The sequence below is a fragment of the Pongo abelii genome, chromosome 9 (assembly GCF_028885655.2).
Source record: "Pongo abelii isolate AG06213 chromosome 9, NHGRI_mPonAbe1-v2.0_pri, whole genome shotgun sequence".
NCBI lineage: Eukaryota > Metazoa > Chordata > Mammalia > Primates > Hominidae > Pongo > Pongo abelii.
In genome coordinates this window covers 87348521-87365185 of record NC_071994.2, presented here as the reverse complement: position 1 = coordinate 87365185, position 16665 = coordinate 87348521, and the positions used below count along the sequence as shown (strand labels likewise).

The 16665-nt window shown below is 34.7% G+C and overlaps 1 protein-coding gene across 8 annotated transcripts in view; it reads left to right on the top strand.

Annotated features, from left to right (window-relative positions):
• Positions 1-16665, top strand: part of DLG2 (discs large MAGUK scaffold protein 2) — a 2173778-nt gene that overhangs the window by 442837 nt on the left and 1714276 nt on the right. The gene's annotated exons all lie outside the window — the stretch shown is intronic.

Sequence of the window (16665 nt, the reverse complement as noted above, 5' to 3'; positions counted from 1 at the left end):
AATTTTTCTTCATTTTCTCTTTGTTCTTCAGGTTAGATCATTGCTAATCTTCAAGTTTACTGATAATTTCTTCTGACATTTCAGAACTGCTGTTGAGTCTCTCTAGTGAGTTTTAAATTTCAGTTATTAAATGTTATACTTCAGAATTTCCACTTAAATTTTTAAAACAATTGCTTCATTTTTATTGAGATTTTCTGTTAGTTGAGTCATTATAGTCATACTTTAATTTTTTAAAAATGGGTTTTAATTCTTAGAATATATTTGTAATATTTGCTTTAAAGTCATTGTTAGATCTAGTGTGTATTCATTAAGAGAGAGTTTCTATTGACTACTTTTCTTTTGAGCATGGGTCACGCTTTCATGTTTCTTTGCTTGTCTCTTTTTAAAAAAACTAGACATTTTAGATACCAGATTATAGCAAATCCAGATTCTGCCTCCCACTCTGATGGTTGTTATTGCTTGTGTTTTGTTTGTTTGCAACTTTTCTGCATTCAATCTGTGTAATCTCTTTCCCTGCAGGATTTTAATATTTACTTTTGTTTTAAATCCTGGCTTTCTATGGGTCACCCCTATGTCAGCATAGCTTAGTGGTCAGCCAATATTTGGTTAGAGTTTGTGCCTAAGTATCTTAAATCAGCAAGGCTTCCACCCTCTACTGATGGATCTGTATTTGGTTTGGGGATTCCATTCATAGTTCAAGTAGTTTACAAGCCATTGCCAACTTTTACTCTCTTTAGGTCCTCTATTCTCATGTCTCCTCTGCGCTTGTGGATTATATTCAGCCAGGGATACATAGAGAGACTAAGGCCTTCTCTAATCTCTCCTGAACAGTTTTAAGACTTTCCTGTCAGCAGGGTGGTGTGAATAGCTTATCAAGGCCCTTTATGGCTGTCTCATTTCATGGATCTTCCTGTGCAACTACCGATTAGTCTGCTGATGTTTTGCATGCCCCAACCAGCACTACAACCTAAGGTCACTGGAGCTACTGTTTATTTCTTCTGCTTGCCACTGAGACTGTTACTGTTACTGCCAATGCCACTGAGTGTGGATTTTTTTCTCACGTTCCACTCCAAATCAAGTGAGTTCCCTTAGGCTGCAAAGATACTGGTTCTTATTACTTTTCCCATCCTAATAGAACTAGCAAACTGAGCTGGTTGGAGTGGAGATGGGAGCATGCCCAGTCAATGCTGACACTAATTTCCACTCTCTTACCTGTAGTTGAGTAGTTTTTCATAAATAAACATTTCTCAATTTGTTGTATACTTTTGATCATTTCACAGAGTTCTGAAATTGTTATTTTTAGCAATTTTGTCTGGTTTTTATCGTTGCTTTTTTTTCTAATTCGATATATTTTTAATCATGTCTATTACAGTTAGCACTCCAATTAATAACATTAAAAGCAGAATTGGCAGTTCCCTTGTAAGATAAGTCAGTGGGTGCCATCCTAATAAGCAATGAACCATTAGGTCATGACAGCGATATTTTTATTTGTTCTTTTCTCCCCCTTTGGCTTTTGACATAGATATTCTGAAGAATTTTTTAAAGTTTTCTAGAGTAATCACCATATTCTCATTCCCTGATGTTTTTCTTCAGTTTATTTTTAGTCAAGGATAATTTTATTATGTAAAGTCTTAGCAATTGCCAGTTTTATTCTATAGATTTCCCCCCGGGCCAGTGTTTTAGTAATATTCAATATTGCCACTGAGATGTGATTTCAAGGTTGGTTTTTTGACTGCTGAGATATTACAATGTTCAGTATATCTGTTATCATGTAAATGGATTTTAAAAATGTCGAATGTCGATTATTTCTACCAGTAATATTCAATGTGGTGTCAGCACATCCAGGGCTTTAATATAAAAATATTCTTTAAGGGGGATACTCTGAGATATACTTTATTTATTCTTTATCGATATGGGCTGATTTTGATTTAATTTAAAATGTATATTCTTAACCTACTGTTAATAGCCACTGATTAAAATGATCTAAAGGAGTTTTTAAAATGAAATATATGATGAATTATAACTTGAAACCCAAGCCTGAGAATGGAAAACACATGTTCTAAAAATGGGAGGCTTTTTGAGCTGACTGATGATTCACTGCTATGGATTTCAGCATACACAAGTGTCTGGGCAGGCAATTCTCCATGATAGGTCAGGATGTGACAGTAATCCTGGAATTATCACAACATGAATACACTACTATGTATCTATGTTCTGACTTAAAATAGCCACTTTTAGCTTCCTCATAAACAAACTTTTAAAAGTTCCATAAAGGTAAATTGGGTCATTCTATAAATACAAATATAAAATTCTCCATTTCTATGTATTTGCCCATTTATTTATTCATTCCACAAAACTTGTATTGAACATTCTTTACATATCTACTTTTCAGGCATGAGTTAAAGCTGCTCTGTCCAATATGGTAGCCACTAAAGCTGCATGTAGAAATGGTAATAGTTTGCATATATTGAGTTAAATGAAATATATTATTGAAATTAATTTTATTTGTTTCTTTTTACTTTTTTAATACAGCTACTAGAAAATGTAAAATTTTAGTATGGCTCACAATTGTGGTTCATATTATGTCTCTATTTAACAGTGCAGGAGACACCAGAGATAAGACATGTGTTCAGATAATCTACAGTGTAGCCACATGGAAATTCTCAAAAAGTTCATAGTTTAATGTCAAAGCAAACTAAAGAAAAAATTTTAGTGACTAACTAAATGATAAGGAAATGAGCTTTGGTATTTTATTGACATGGATTAAAATCTCTTGGCCGTAATTTAGTATGTGACCTAAATCAAGTGACAAACTCTAGGCCTCAGTTTTCTCTTATCTATGAAATGGAGAAGTGGCGGTAATTATATCTACCTGGCATGGCTTTTGTGAAGATTAAATGAAATGATATTTGGGAAGTAGTTAGCAGTCACTAACACATAGATAATGCTTAATATGTAATATATGTGATAATGATTATGTTAATTATGTTGATTTCGATGAAGATGATGGCACTTAGCTATAAGTATGTGGAGGGTGTTATGAGGACAAAGGTGAGGGACACTTAAATGGGTAGACAGTGGAAAGTTATGATTAAGAATCAGCCAAGCAGACAGAAGGGTGGAAAAAAGAGTCTTAGTGGCAGTGGGAAAAGGTTTTACAAAAATGCATGGAGTCATGAGAGAATCTCACCTTTCCTGCTCTCACAATGAGATACTCTACATGAGCATGGGCAAAGTTATGTAGAAACTGCAGATGCCATTAGAACATTTAGTCCAAAACAACCAGTTATGCTACTAAAAGAAAAGTGTGTGTGCATAAAATAGTAGAAGACTTCCTAAATATCCAAATTTATTATATAATTCTTTAACCCATATCCTGTCTAACGGGAAGACTTCCAAAATCAGGTAAAGATAACATAATGAATTTGATTGATCAAGTAAGCAAGAGCTTCTTTATAAAGAAAAAGCAGATAGAATAGACATTTTGTTAAAAGAAGAGTAAAAGGGTAAAACACGATTGAGGATACTATTTTGAAATTGGCTTTTGCACCATTTTCTGCAAACCAAACTGCATCTTGGTGTATCTGTTGCCAAAAAGTAAGCTGAACTGAAAACACAAATGCTCACAATATAAAATCATCCATTGGAAATAAAAGAAAAAGCAGACAAAGTAATGAAAACACTTCAATGCTTATAGATAAGTACTACTTGGGGGATGTTTTAATAAGCAAATGTTTATTTTAGTTGCTTAGAATATTCTCTTGGATTCTAGATACACAAATTTCAACCCACGTTCCCCAGTTGCCATAACAACTTGATACATTCGTTCTCTTGTGTCATTTTTTATCATATCAGTTTTTTTTAAAAATTGGTTGCTATGATAACACAGTATAGTTGTTAAATTTATTCACATTTTGTTCTACTGGAAACTGGTAACTTGCTTTTATTTTTTTTTTCCAAAGAAGTTCATATTACAGAAGTGTAACATGAAAAATAGTGGTCTAAATTCTAATACTGTACAACTTTATATTAAAATTTTAATTATGTATATTAATTTATGCCCTAATAGTATTACCTCTGTGACATGGAAGATGGCTAATGATTACCTAATTCCACTCTGAAGAAAGAAACTAACCTTTACTGTACCAAATGAGGGAAATGGGCAGTTTGAATAACAGTTATATCTCCAAGCATGCCTTCAACCAGTCTCACTTGGAGGAAACTGCTTAGTGGTATCAGGAAATAGTCACACCAAAAGCTGCCATTACTGGTTTGCTTATTAACTACCTTGTTTCTCTACAAAATGAGAGCTCATTTATTGCAGCGAATGAAACCTTGGCATAACAGAAATTCCTAATCTATGCACACCTGTTCCTAAAAAAAAAAAGGAAAATCTCTTTTATAAAAAAAAATCCCCGTGTTTAGAATTAGATATTGGAGGATATAAGGCTATGCATAAATTTGTTTTAATTTATTCAGCTAACTCCTACTGTTTTCTCTATTTTGATTACTTTTAATAGTACTTTCATATTGACTAATTACATCTCTTAAAACTGATCATGCTCTGGTCCCTTCCAGCTCTAAAGATAATTATAATTTGAACAAGCTATGTTGAGAGGAATGCCAAGGGATAAGGGACAAAAGGCAAGGGACTAGGGTAAAAGAAACTTGGTTAGACTTTAATGATTACTGTATAACCCTTGGAAATTATTTATCTGCTGATTCTTAGTTGTCATATATGTAAAGTAGGAAGGAAAAGAATTAACCTATAGATTTTTTGGTAGGAATTTAATGAGATAACATATTCAAATAGAGTGCCCAGCACATAATAGATGCTTAAAACATCTTAATTGCCTCCTCCTTTTTTATTTTTTCCTTCCATTGAGGGTCAGTGAGAAAGAGTGAGAAGCAAGAAATGGATGGAGTTCCAGCTAAGATAATGAACCTAGAAATAGGGCAGCCTCTTTTCTCAACTAGTGATCTAATATTCAGAGGTAATAGGAGCATGGCTAATTTGGACTTAATTTGGACTGGAGTTGCTGTCCCTGATATCTCAGCTTGCCCATGCAGTAAATGGGGTACAACAGCACCAAGCCATAATATTCTGTGTGTCTTATATTCCTGTTAGTGTTTGTGTTACAATGGTGGACCTGACCCAACCACAGCCAAGATTTGATGTAGTAAGATAAATCCCCCTGGCAATGGTTTTGTTGTCATTTCTGAAATCAAATTTTGGCTGTTTTGGGACCTTGGTCACTTAACTTTTCTTAGCCTCAGTTTGCCATTCATGTGTAGCAAAGTAATAAAAACATATGAGCATGTACAGATAATAACTACTTTAGGGTTTGTTAATTAGTATTAGAGGTAATATATTTTCAACAAATATTTGTTATGAATACTAGATTGTTGTGCTGATGGTGGTGTTAATTAACAATGGTAATGATTGGTCAGAATTTTAGAGCCTTAGCTAAAGTCGCCTGGGAATCAGGGCAGACTACTGTTCCAGCAGAAAAACAAAGAGGGATTTAGGTGCCCAGAGCTGATTCCAGTCATACTGGATCATGTACTTCAGATAGTAAGGTAAATGCTATCCTCAACCACAGGTAAATATAAGAATGCTAATATTCTGCTAAGCTTGGTCAGGACTGGCTCCAGAAATTGAGAGTGTTTTGCCTCCAGAATGAAGAAACAAGTGTCTTAGGAAGGCTGGAACTGACAAAGTTACTGTGATCCTGTTCTTTGTCTGTGCCTAAAGCACTCTTGAGTAATAAGCCGGAGCATTCTGGGAGATGCATCGACTCTGTCAGGCCACTAGGGTGTCATTTAGAGTTTCTCTGCTGGAACAATGGAGTCATATAAATCTCAACCCACATTCTCTAGTTGCCATGGTAACTTGAAGCACTTGGTTTCAAGTGTCTTTTGTGCCTCCCCTTTTTTTCTTTTTGTTTTTAATCACCAGGATTTTTACTTTGCTAGTAATTTCCGAAATGTTGTTCTGTGGCTTCCTACCCTTCTATCTCCCAGCTAAATTTCTGAATATGTTGCTGGGGAGTGATTTCCACTTTAGAATAACAGCTGAATGTGTGTGTTCACACAGGCGTGCCCATAAGTCTGCCCTACCCCATTTCTCTTTCTCTTCTCCCACACTTGCTCACACACACAGACAAATAATTATGTTAGAAAACTGATACATTTCTAAAGCCTTTCATTGCTTTTTAAAAAGCAGTTTCTGTTTCTTAGATAAAAATTATAGTGTAAGTTGTTCAACTCTAGAACAACTAACTAATTTAGTATTTCCTTGCCAATTAAAATGTGTCAGGCTGAATAAAGAGTATAATTCTTATTTCATTCTTTTTCTCCACTTAATGACTTTAACATGTTTAGATTGTGAAGAGAAGTGTGTTTCAGTGTAAAGAACACAAGGACAACTTGGTCTTACATTCAGACTCGATCATGTCTTAGCTATGCAACCTCAGGCAAGTTACTTAACTACTCTAAGCCTCATGTTAAAATGGGTTGACAGTTCCCTCGTAAGATATTTGTGAAGAATAAATTGGGATAACATAGGCAGAGTACTTGGAATAAATAGGTCCTACACTAGGTCCTAGGATATTAGAGACAAAACATTAATTCCATCACATCTAACCCCAACTACCAAAATGTATTCAAAAAATAAAAACTATTTATTTCTCACTCATTAGATGAATGTGTACTTTCTTCATTACCATACACATTTCCACATCAGAAAGGTGAGGCAAATATGAAAAATACAAAAGCAGAATGCCATGCAGTCTCCTTGCCTGGATGTTCACAATATAAATAATTGACAGTGAAGAGAGCATTTCCTGGAAGCCTGTTAGGGACGATGATCTCCTGCTACATTCAGTTAGGATCTTTTATATGGAATGAAGCCTGGTTAAAAATATCAAGCTAATAGAGAAGATATTTAGAAATTATTTTATCTACTGGAAAACAATATTCATCACCACAACAAAATTCTCCTTTCATGTGGAAAGTGGCTGTGCTACAAGTACACTCTTAATACAAACATGTTTAGTCAGAAGCAAAATGAATACAGGAAAACAGCACTAGGCATGCAGGCAAGGGTTACTGCCTATTTGTGAGTGCAACTATTGGTAGTGTTGACAGGGAAAAAATAACAAGGGAACTGAAACAAGATTAAATTTTAAAAGGAGAACTGCAATTGTATGACATGACACCTGCTTTCTAAAAGTATTGGGCTTTTCAGAGAGTAAGTCATAGAAAATTAAAAAGGAAAGAGATCACAGGGAAAATTCTTAAAAAAAACTCCGTCTCCAATTCATAGTAACTTAAAAATATATATTTTCTAATTTAATTGTACATTGTAAAATAACTAAAAGGGTTTAAGTGGATTGTTTGTAACACAAAGGATAAGTGCTTGAGGTGATGGATTGATTCTCTCTCCATATATATACACACATATATATACACATATACATATATGTATACATATACATATACATATATGTATACATATACATATACGTATACATATATGTATACATATACATATACATATATATGGAGAGAGGGAGAGATTCAAGCAACAGGAAAAAGAAGCCTAAAAGAAGAGATAAATTATTTATTCTTTAGTGCTAGTAAAATGGAAGTGCTAGGTGAATAAAAATTATTGAATAATATTCAATACTTTCATATTCTTGAAGAATATTAAACAATTGATAAATTTGTTGATTAAATAAGATTTCTATGAATAATTGAAAAATTGTCTATTTGATTATAATTCAGAAACAGAATGGATTTTGGAATCCTGTTAAACCAAATTAGAATACTGGCTCTACCTTTTGATAGCTTTGTAATTTTGGGCAAGTAATTCATGTCAGAAACCTCAGTTTCTTTATTCAAGACTGAAAAACTGAGTTTCAGTCTGGGTTCATCTATGAAAGTCTGTGTAAACTTGGACAAGTCTCTTTGCTTTTGTGGATCTTTTCCCCTGATGTATAAGTGAGAGATTTAGTCTGTAGGTGGCAATCTCCATAAGTACATTTGCAGCTCTGGCATTCTTGGGCTCTATGTTCTATTTAATGCTGATATTTAACTGCATTTCTACAGCTGAAGCTTTTATTTTCAGGTTTCTTTTGAAGCCACAATTTAGGTTGGATTCCAAAATCAGATCCTGAAACTAACACAAAAGGGCAGCTTGTTAGGATTTTCTCTTTGCTGAATCTTTTTATTAAGTATGCAATTTACTTGTCCCTAGGATCTGAGCTTCTGACAGTAAGATAACACAACATGGTTGGTTCTGTAGCTTCCACTCAACTTTAGTTAATGAAAGGACTTTGTGGTTTGCCCTCTCTCCCTTGATCATTAATGTGCCAGTCACTGTACAAGGCTCATTAAAAAATGTTTAACAAAATAACATACAGTTATTCACTGTAGAAAATGCAGAAATATATAAAGAACAGAATAAGTGTCACCTATTATCACAAGATTCAGAAGTAATTACAACTGTTCTCTGATGGATTTCTCAGTATGTATATGTGCTTATGTGTGTGTGTGTTTAATCAAACTTTGGATGGTATTAGTATATATTCTTTTATAACATACTTTTTCACTTAAAATGATCCTGCTGGCATTTTGACATCTGTAAAGCTGCTTCTAGAGTATAATATTTAATAAATACATAACTTTTGATCATATGACTATATTGAGTCTTAGCAGAATAGAATGGTCACAAAGGTTAAACTCTAGAATAAGACTACCTGGTGTAAATCACAGCCACCTACTAGCTGTGTGTCTTTGGACAGTTTGCTAAATTTCTTTAAATCTCAATATGCTTATCCATAATAATGGTGCACTAATAGTATAAACTTTATAGGCTATTGTGATGACTCAGTGAGTTAATCTTTGTAAAGCACTTAGAGAATAGTAAATATTAACTACCATTATTAACATTTATGTTGTTCAATTTGCTACCTATCTTAAATAGATAGCTTTAGTTAATTTGTATTATTGTGGGTCCTAATGTCTTTAGACTTATTCTGCCATTTAAGGACATTGTTCATTGACCATCCTTTTCCTTTCTCCTTCACCCACCCATTTGTACCTCCTGTTGTACTGAAAATGTTTCTATATTTTCTTCTTATTTTTTCCTCTGCTGGTTGGAAACATCTAATTGTCTTCTGTTCTTTTATAGGTTATCTTTTTGGCATACATAATAATCTATATATTATTCTAAGAAATCTAAAGTTATATTTATCTTTCTCAAATATGACAAGGACCTTGATGGATTTTAATAACTCATTGAATACTCCAATCTCTCATATCCATAAAGTACTTCATATTTGACTTATGATATATTTTATTTATTTCTTTGCTCACTGTTTATCCTTGTACTTAGATATTCCTTTGGGTTTATTTTTCTTTTTGCTGAAGTACATCCTTTAGTAATTATTGTTGTGAGGATATTTATTGTTAAATTATCTTAAGATTTGTATGCTTGCACTCTCCCTTTTGCATGATAATTTAGCTGGCTATAAGCTTATAGGGCAGCAATTATTTTCTCATGGCACTGTGAACATATATTCTATTACCTTTTGGTTTCTCTGCTTAATTTAGCTATTTTTCTGTAGATTGTTTCCTATTGTAGCTCCTAAGATTTCCTTTTTATTCCTGATGGTTTTCAGCTTTACTCTTGTGTGTCTGAGTGTATATTTAATTTTATGTATGTACGCTGGCTCTTAGAAAGCTTTTTCTATCAGTGGATTCATCTCTTTTTGAAATCCTGGAAAATTCTCAGCTGTATTTATTCAAATATTGCTTTTTCAGCATTCTCTTCATCCTCCTTTTATGATACTCTGAGAAGATGTATATTGGACCCTGTCAATCTATTCTTCATGTTTTTGTACAGCTCTTTAACTATTTTAGATCTCAGCATTTTAGTGTTGTGTTCTGAGGGTATTTCTTGTGCTATCTTCCCAATTTTTCTGCATATGTTTAGTCTGTGGTTTATAATATCTATTAATTTTTGTTTCAATGACTATTTTTTATTCCATTTTTAATGGCTCTTTGTTGTATCTGTCTTGTCCTACCTTTTGTTCCCTCTCTTCCTGTTTTCCAACATAATTTGTCTGGCTTTTAAAAAATTGACTTTATATTTTCTTCTATCTCTGAGCATTCTGTTTATTGAAGATCTTTTTCATTCCTTTTATTAGATTCACATTGGACATATTTACATTCTGATTACTAATTTTGCTATAGTTTTAGTATAATACTTTCTTCAAACAGTTTGGACTTTTGGATCTGTAGATTTCCTTTAAAAACTATCTATTTATAAATAATCTAAAACAAAGAAAAGTTACAAAAATAGTAAAAAATAACCTGAATAACTTTTACTCAGATTCTCCAAAATTAACATTTACTATATTTGTGTTATTCTCTTTAGGCATAAACATGTGCATACTTTTTTGGGGGTGTGGTTAAAGAGCAATTTGCCTTTTGTCCCTGAATACTTCACTATGTATTTTCTAAAACCAAGTATATTCTTTTATATAGCCAAGGTACAATGATCAAAACTAGGAATTTAGCATTGGTCTAAATATTGTCTATTCTTATAGATCTTATTAAAATTGTATTAAATGTTCCACTAGAAGTCTTTATTATAAAAAAAATTTGCTGGTCCAGGCTCTGATCTAGTGTTATACATTGCATTTAGTTTTCATGTCTTTTTAGTCATCTTCGATGAAGAATATTTCTCAGTTTACCTTTGTCTTTCAAGACCTTGAATTTATTTTTTTCCCCAAAATATAAGACATTTATTTTGTAAAATAGCCTTTAATTTTTTTTTCTGCTATTTCCTTATGATTAAATTCAAGTTATATATTTTTGGCAGAAGTACTACAAAAGGGATATATCCTTCTCATTGCATGATTTGAGAAGGTATCTAAAATATATGTTTGTTAAATTACTGATAATGCATTGTTCACTTGTTAAGGTAGCTTCCAGATTATCTACTGTAAAGTTACTATTTTCTTTTAGTAGTTAATAAGAATCTCATAAGAGAAACTATTTCTTTTCTTCAACACTTAAGTTCTGGGGTACATGTGTAGGATGTGTAGGTTTGTTACATAGGTAAAAGTGTGCCATGGTGGTTTGCTGCACAGGTCAACCCATCACCTAGGTATCAAGCCCAGCATCCATTAGCTATTCTTCCTGACGCTCTCCCTCACCCTGCCACCCACTGAAAGGCCCCAGTGTGTCTTGTTCCCCTGCATGTGTCCATGTGTTCTCATCATTCAGCTCCCACTTATAAGTGAGAACATGTGGTGTTTGGTTTTCTGTTCCTGTGTTAGTTTGCTGAGGATAACAGCTTCCAAGTCTATCCATGTCCCTGCAAAGGACATGATCTTGTTTCTTTTTATGGCTGCATAGTATTCCATGGTATGTATATGTGTGTGTGTGTATGTGTGTATACCACATTTTCTTTATTCAGTCTATCATGGAGCAGTATTTGGACTGGTTCCATGTCTTTGCTATTGTGAATAGTGCTGCAGTGAACATACATATGCATGTATCTCTATAATAGAATGATTTATATTCCTTTGGATATATACTCAGTAATGGGATTGCTGTGTCAAATGGCATTTCTGCTTCTAGATCTTTGAGGAATTGCCGCACTGTCTTCCACAATGGTTGAACAATTTTACACTCCCACCCACAGTGTAAAGCATTCCTTTTTCTCCACAGCCAAGCCAGCATCTGTTGTTTCTTGACTTTAATAATCGCCATTCTGACTGGCATGAGATGGTATATCATTGTGGTTTTGATTCTCATTTCTTTAATGATCAGTGATGTTGGGCTTTTTTTCATATATTTGTTGGCTGCACGAATGCCTTCTTTTGAGAAGTGTCTGCTCATGTCCTTTGCCTACTTCTTAATTGAGTTGTGTTTTCTTGTAAATTTGTTTAAATTCCGTGTAAACTCTAGATATTAGACCTTCGTCAGATGGATAGTTTGCAAAAATTGTCTCCCATTTGTAGGTTGTCTGTTCACTCTGTTGATAGGTTCTTTTGCTGCACAGAGGCTGTTTAGTTTAATTAGATCCCATTTGTCAATTTTTGCTTTTGTTGCAATTGCTTTTGGCATTTTTATTATGAAATCTTTGCCAGTGCCTATGTCCTAAATGGTACTGTCTAGATTTTCTTCTAGGGTTTTCATAGTTTTGAGTTTTATATTTAACTCATTAATCCATCTTGAGTTAAATTTGTATATTGTGTAAGGAAATGGTCCAGTTTGTTTTTCACATTTGGCTAGCCAGTTCTCCTAGCACCATTTGTTGAATAGGGAAACCTTTCCCCATTGCTTATTTTTATCAGGTTTGTCGAAGATCACATGGTTGCAGATGTGCCGTCTTATTTCTGAGTTCTCTATTCTGTTCCATTGCTTTGTGTCTTTTTTTGTACAGGTACCTTGCTGTTTTGGTTACTGTAGCCCTGTAGTATAGTTTGAAGTCAGGTAGTCTGATGTCTCCAGTTTTGTTCTTTTTGCTTAGTATTGTGTTGGTTATCCTGGCTATTTTTTGGTTCCATATGAATTTTAAAACAGTTACTTCTAATTCTGTGAAGAATGTCAATAGTAGTTTAATGGGAATAGCATTGAATCTATAAGTTACTTTGGGCAGTATGGCCATTTTCATGATATTGATTCTTCCTCTCCATGAGCATGGAATGTTTTTTCATTTGTTTTTGTCCTCTCTGATTTCCTTGAGCAGTGATTTACAGTTGTCCCTGAAGAAGTTCTTCACTTCGTTTGTTAGCTATATTCCTAAGTATTTTATTCCCTTTGTGACAATTGTGAATGGGAATTCATTCATGATTTGGCTCTCTGCTTGCCTATTGTTAGTGTATAGGAATGCTAGTGATTTTTGCATATTGATTTTGTATGCTGGGACTTTGCTGAAGTTGCTTATCAGCTTAAGAAACTTTTGGGTGGTGATGACAGAGTTTTCTAGATATAGAATTATGTCATCTGCAAAGAAAGATAATTTGACTTTCTCTCTTCCTATTTGATTATTCTTTATTTCCTTCTGTTGCCTGCTTGCCCTGGCCAGAACTTCTAATATTATATTGAGTAGGAGTGGTGAGAGAGGGCACCCTTGTCCTGTGCCAGTTTTCAAGGGGACTGCTTCCAGCTTTTGCCCATTCAGTGTGATATTGGCTGTGGGTTTGTCATGTATGGCTCTTATGTTGAGGTATGTTCCTTTAATATCTAGTTTATACAGAGTTTTTAACATAAAGGGATGTTGAATGTTATTGAAGACTTTTTTGGTGTCTATTGAGATAATCATGTGGTTTCTTTAGTTCTGTTTATGTGATGAATCACATTTATTGATTTGCATATGTTGAACCAACCTTGCATCCTGGGGATGAAGCCAACTTAGTCGGGTCATGGTAGATAAGCTTTTTGATGTGTTGCTGGATTCAGTTTGCCAGTATTTTATCGAGGATTTCTGCATCAATGTTCATCAGGAATATTGGCCTGAAGTTTTCTTTTTTTGTTGTATCTCTGTCAGGTTTTGGTATTAGGATGATGCTAGCCTCATAAAATGCATTAGGGAGGAGTCTTTCCTTTCAATTGTTTGGAATAGTTTCATTAGAAATGGTACCAGATTTTCTTTGTACCTCTGGTAGAATTCAGCTGTAAATTTATCTGGTCCTGGGCTGTTTTTGGTTGGTAGGCTGTTTATTCCTTCCTCAATTTCAGAACTTGTTATTGGTCTATTCAGGGCTACAATTTTTTTCCTGGTTCTGTCTTGGGAGAATGCATATGTCCAGGAATTTATCAATTTCTTCTAGATTTTCTAGTTTATGTGCATAGAGGTGTTTATTATAGTTTTCTCTTGGTTGTTCGTATTTCTGTGGGGTCAGCAGTGATATCCCCCTTATCATTTCTGAGTGTGTCTATTTTACTGTCCTCTCTTGTCTTCTTTATTAGTATAGCTAGTGTCTAACTATTTTATTAATAGTTTCAAAAAATCAGCTCCTGGATTTGTTGACTTTTTTGAAGGGTTTTTCATGTCTCTGTCTCCTCAGTTCCACTCTGATCTTGGTTATTTCTTGTCTTCTGCTAACTTTGGGATTCATTTTCTCTTGGTTCTCTAGTTCTTCTAGTTGTGATGTTAGATTGTTAATTTGGGATCTTTCTAGCTTTTTAATGTGGCATTTAATGCTGTAAATTTCCCTCTTAACACTACTTTAGTTGTTTCCCAGAGATTCTGGTACTTTATTTATTGTTTTCATTAGTTTCAAAGAACTTCTTGATTTCTACCTTAATTTCATTATTGACCAAAGTGTCATTCAGGAGCAGGTTGTTCAATTTCCATGTAGTTGTATGGTTTTAAATAAGTTTCTTAATTTTGAGCTCTAATTTGAGTGTGCTGTGGTATGAAAAGCTGTTTGTTATTATTTCACTTCTTAGGCATTTACTGAAGGGTGTTTTACTTCCATTTATGTGATCAATTTTGGAGTAACTGCCATGTAGTTATGAGAAGAATATATATTCTGTTGTTTTTGGTTGGAGAGTTCTGTAGATACCTATCAGGTCTGCTTGATCCAGAGCTGAGTTCAGGTCCTGAATATTTTTGTTAATTTTCTGTCTTGGTGATTGGTCTAATATTGACAGTGGGGTGTTTAAGTCTCCCACTATTATTCTTTGAGAGTCTAAGTCTCTTTTAGTTCTCTAAGAACTTTCTTTATGAATTTGGGTGTTCCTATATTGGGTGCATGTATATTCAGGATACTTAGCTGTTTTTGTTGGATTGAACCCTTTACCCTTGTGTAATGCCCTTCTTTATCTTTTTTGATCTTTGTTGGTTTAAAGTCTGTTTTGTCATAAACTAGGATTGCAACCCCCTTTTTTCTGTTTTCCATTTGTTTGGTAAATTTTCCTCCATCCCATTATTTTGAGCCTGTGTGTGTCTTTACACATGAGATGGGTCTCTTAAAGACAGCACGCCAATGGGTCTTGACTCTATCCAGCTTGCCATTCTGTCTTCTAATTGGAACATTTAGCCCATTTATTTTTAAGGTTACTATTGTGTTATGTGTGAATTTGATCCTCTCATCATGATGCTAGCTGGTTACTTAGCAGACTTGTTTATGTGGTTACTTCATAGTGGCACTAGTCTGCGTACTTCAGTGTGTTTTTGTAGTTGTTGCTGGTAATGGGTTTTTCCTTTCCATATTTAGTGCTTCCTTCCGGAACTCTTGCAAGGCAGGCCTGATGGTGATAAATTACCTCAGCATTTGCTTATCTGAGAAGGATCTTATTTCTCCTTCACTTATGGAGTTTAGTTTGGCCAGATATGAAATTCTGGTTTGGAAATACTTTTCTTTAAGAATGTTGAGTATTGGCCCCCAATCTCTTTTGGTTTGTAGGGTTTTTGCTTAGAAGTTTGCTGTTAGTCTGCTGAGCTTCTCTTTGTTGGTCACCTGGCCTTTCTCTCTGGCTGCTCTTAACCATTTTTTTTTTTTCATTTCAACCTAGGAGAATCTGATGATTATGCGTCTTGGGGATTATCTTCTTGTTGGGTATCTTACTGGGGTTCTCTGGATTTTTTGAATTTGAATTTTGGCCCGATTTGCTAGGTTGGGGAAGTTCTACTGGATGATATCCTGAAGTATGTTTTCCAACTTAGTTCCATTCTCCTTGCCTCTTTCAGGTACCCTAATCAGTCATAGGTTTGGTCGCTTTACATAATCCTATATTTCTCAGAGGTTTGGTTTGTTCATTTTCATTCTTTACTCTCTATTTTTGTTTGCCTGTCTTATTTCAGAAAGATAGTCTTCAAGCTCTGAGATTCTTTCCTCTGCTTGGTCTATGCTGCTATTGATACTTGTGGTCACATTGTAACATTCTTGTGTTGTTTTTCAGCTTCATCAGATCTGTTATGTTCCCACTAAACTAGCTATTCTGGTTATCAGGTCTTGTATTGTTTCATCATGATTCTTACCTTCTTTGCATTGGGTTAGAATATGCTCCTTTAGCTCAGCAAAGTTTGTTATTCATTATTACCCACCCTCTGAAGCCTACTTCTGTCAATTCAGCCATCTCAACCTCAGCCCAGTTCTGTGCCCTTGGAGGAGAGGTATTGCAGTCATTTGGAGGAGAAAAGGCACTCTGGCTTTTTGAGTTTTCAGCATTTTTGCATTGATTCTGTTCCATCTTTGTGGGCTTCTCTACCTTCAGTCTTTGAGGTTGCTGACCTTTGAATGGGGTTTTTGTGGTGTCTTTCTTGTTGATGTTATTGTTGTAGCTTTCTGTTTGTTTTTCTTTTAACATTCAGGCCACTCTTCTGTAGAGCTGCTGCAGTTTCCTGGGGGTCCACTCTAGACCCTAGTCACCTTGTTCCCTTCAGCACCTGAAGATATCATCAGTGAAGGCTGTGAAACAGTAAAGAGTGTAGCCTTCTCCTTCCTCTGGGAGCTAATGGATTTCAGGGGGTCACCAACCTGATGCTGGCCAGAACGCTCCTGTAGCAGGCATCTGGAGACCCTTATTGGGAGGACTCACCCAGTCCGGAGGAAGGGATTCAGGAACCCACTTAAACAAGCAGTATGGCTGCCCCCTAGCAAAGGAGGTGTGCTGCACTGGGCGGAACCCCCCCTT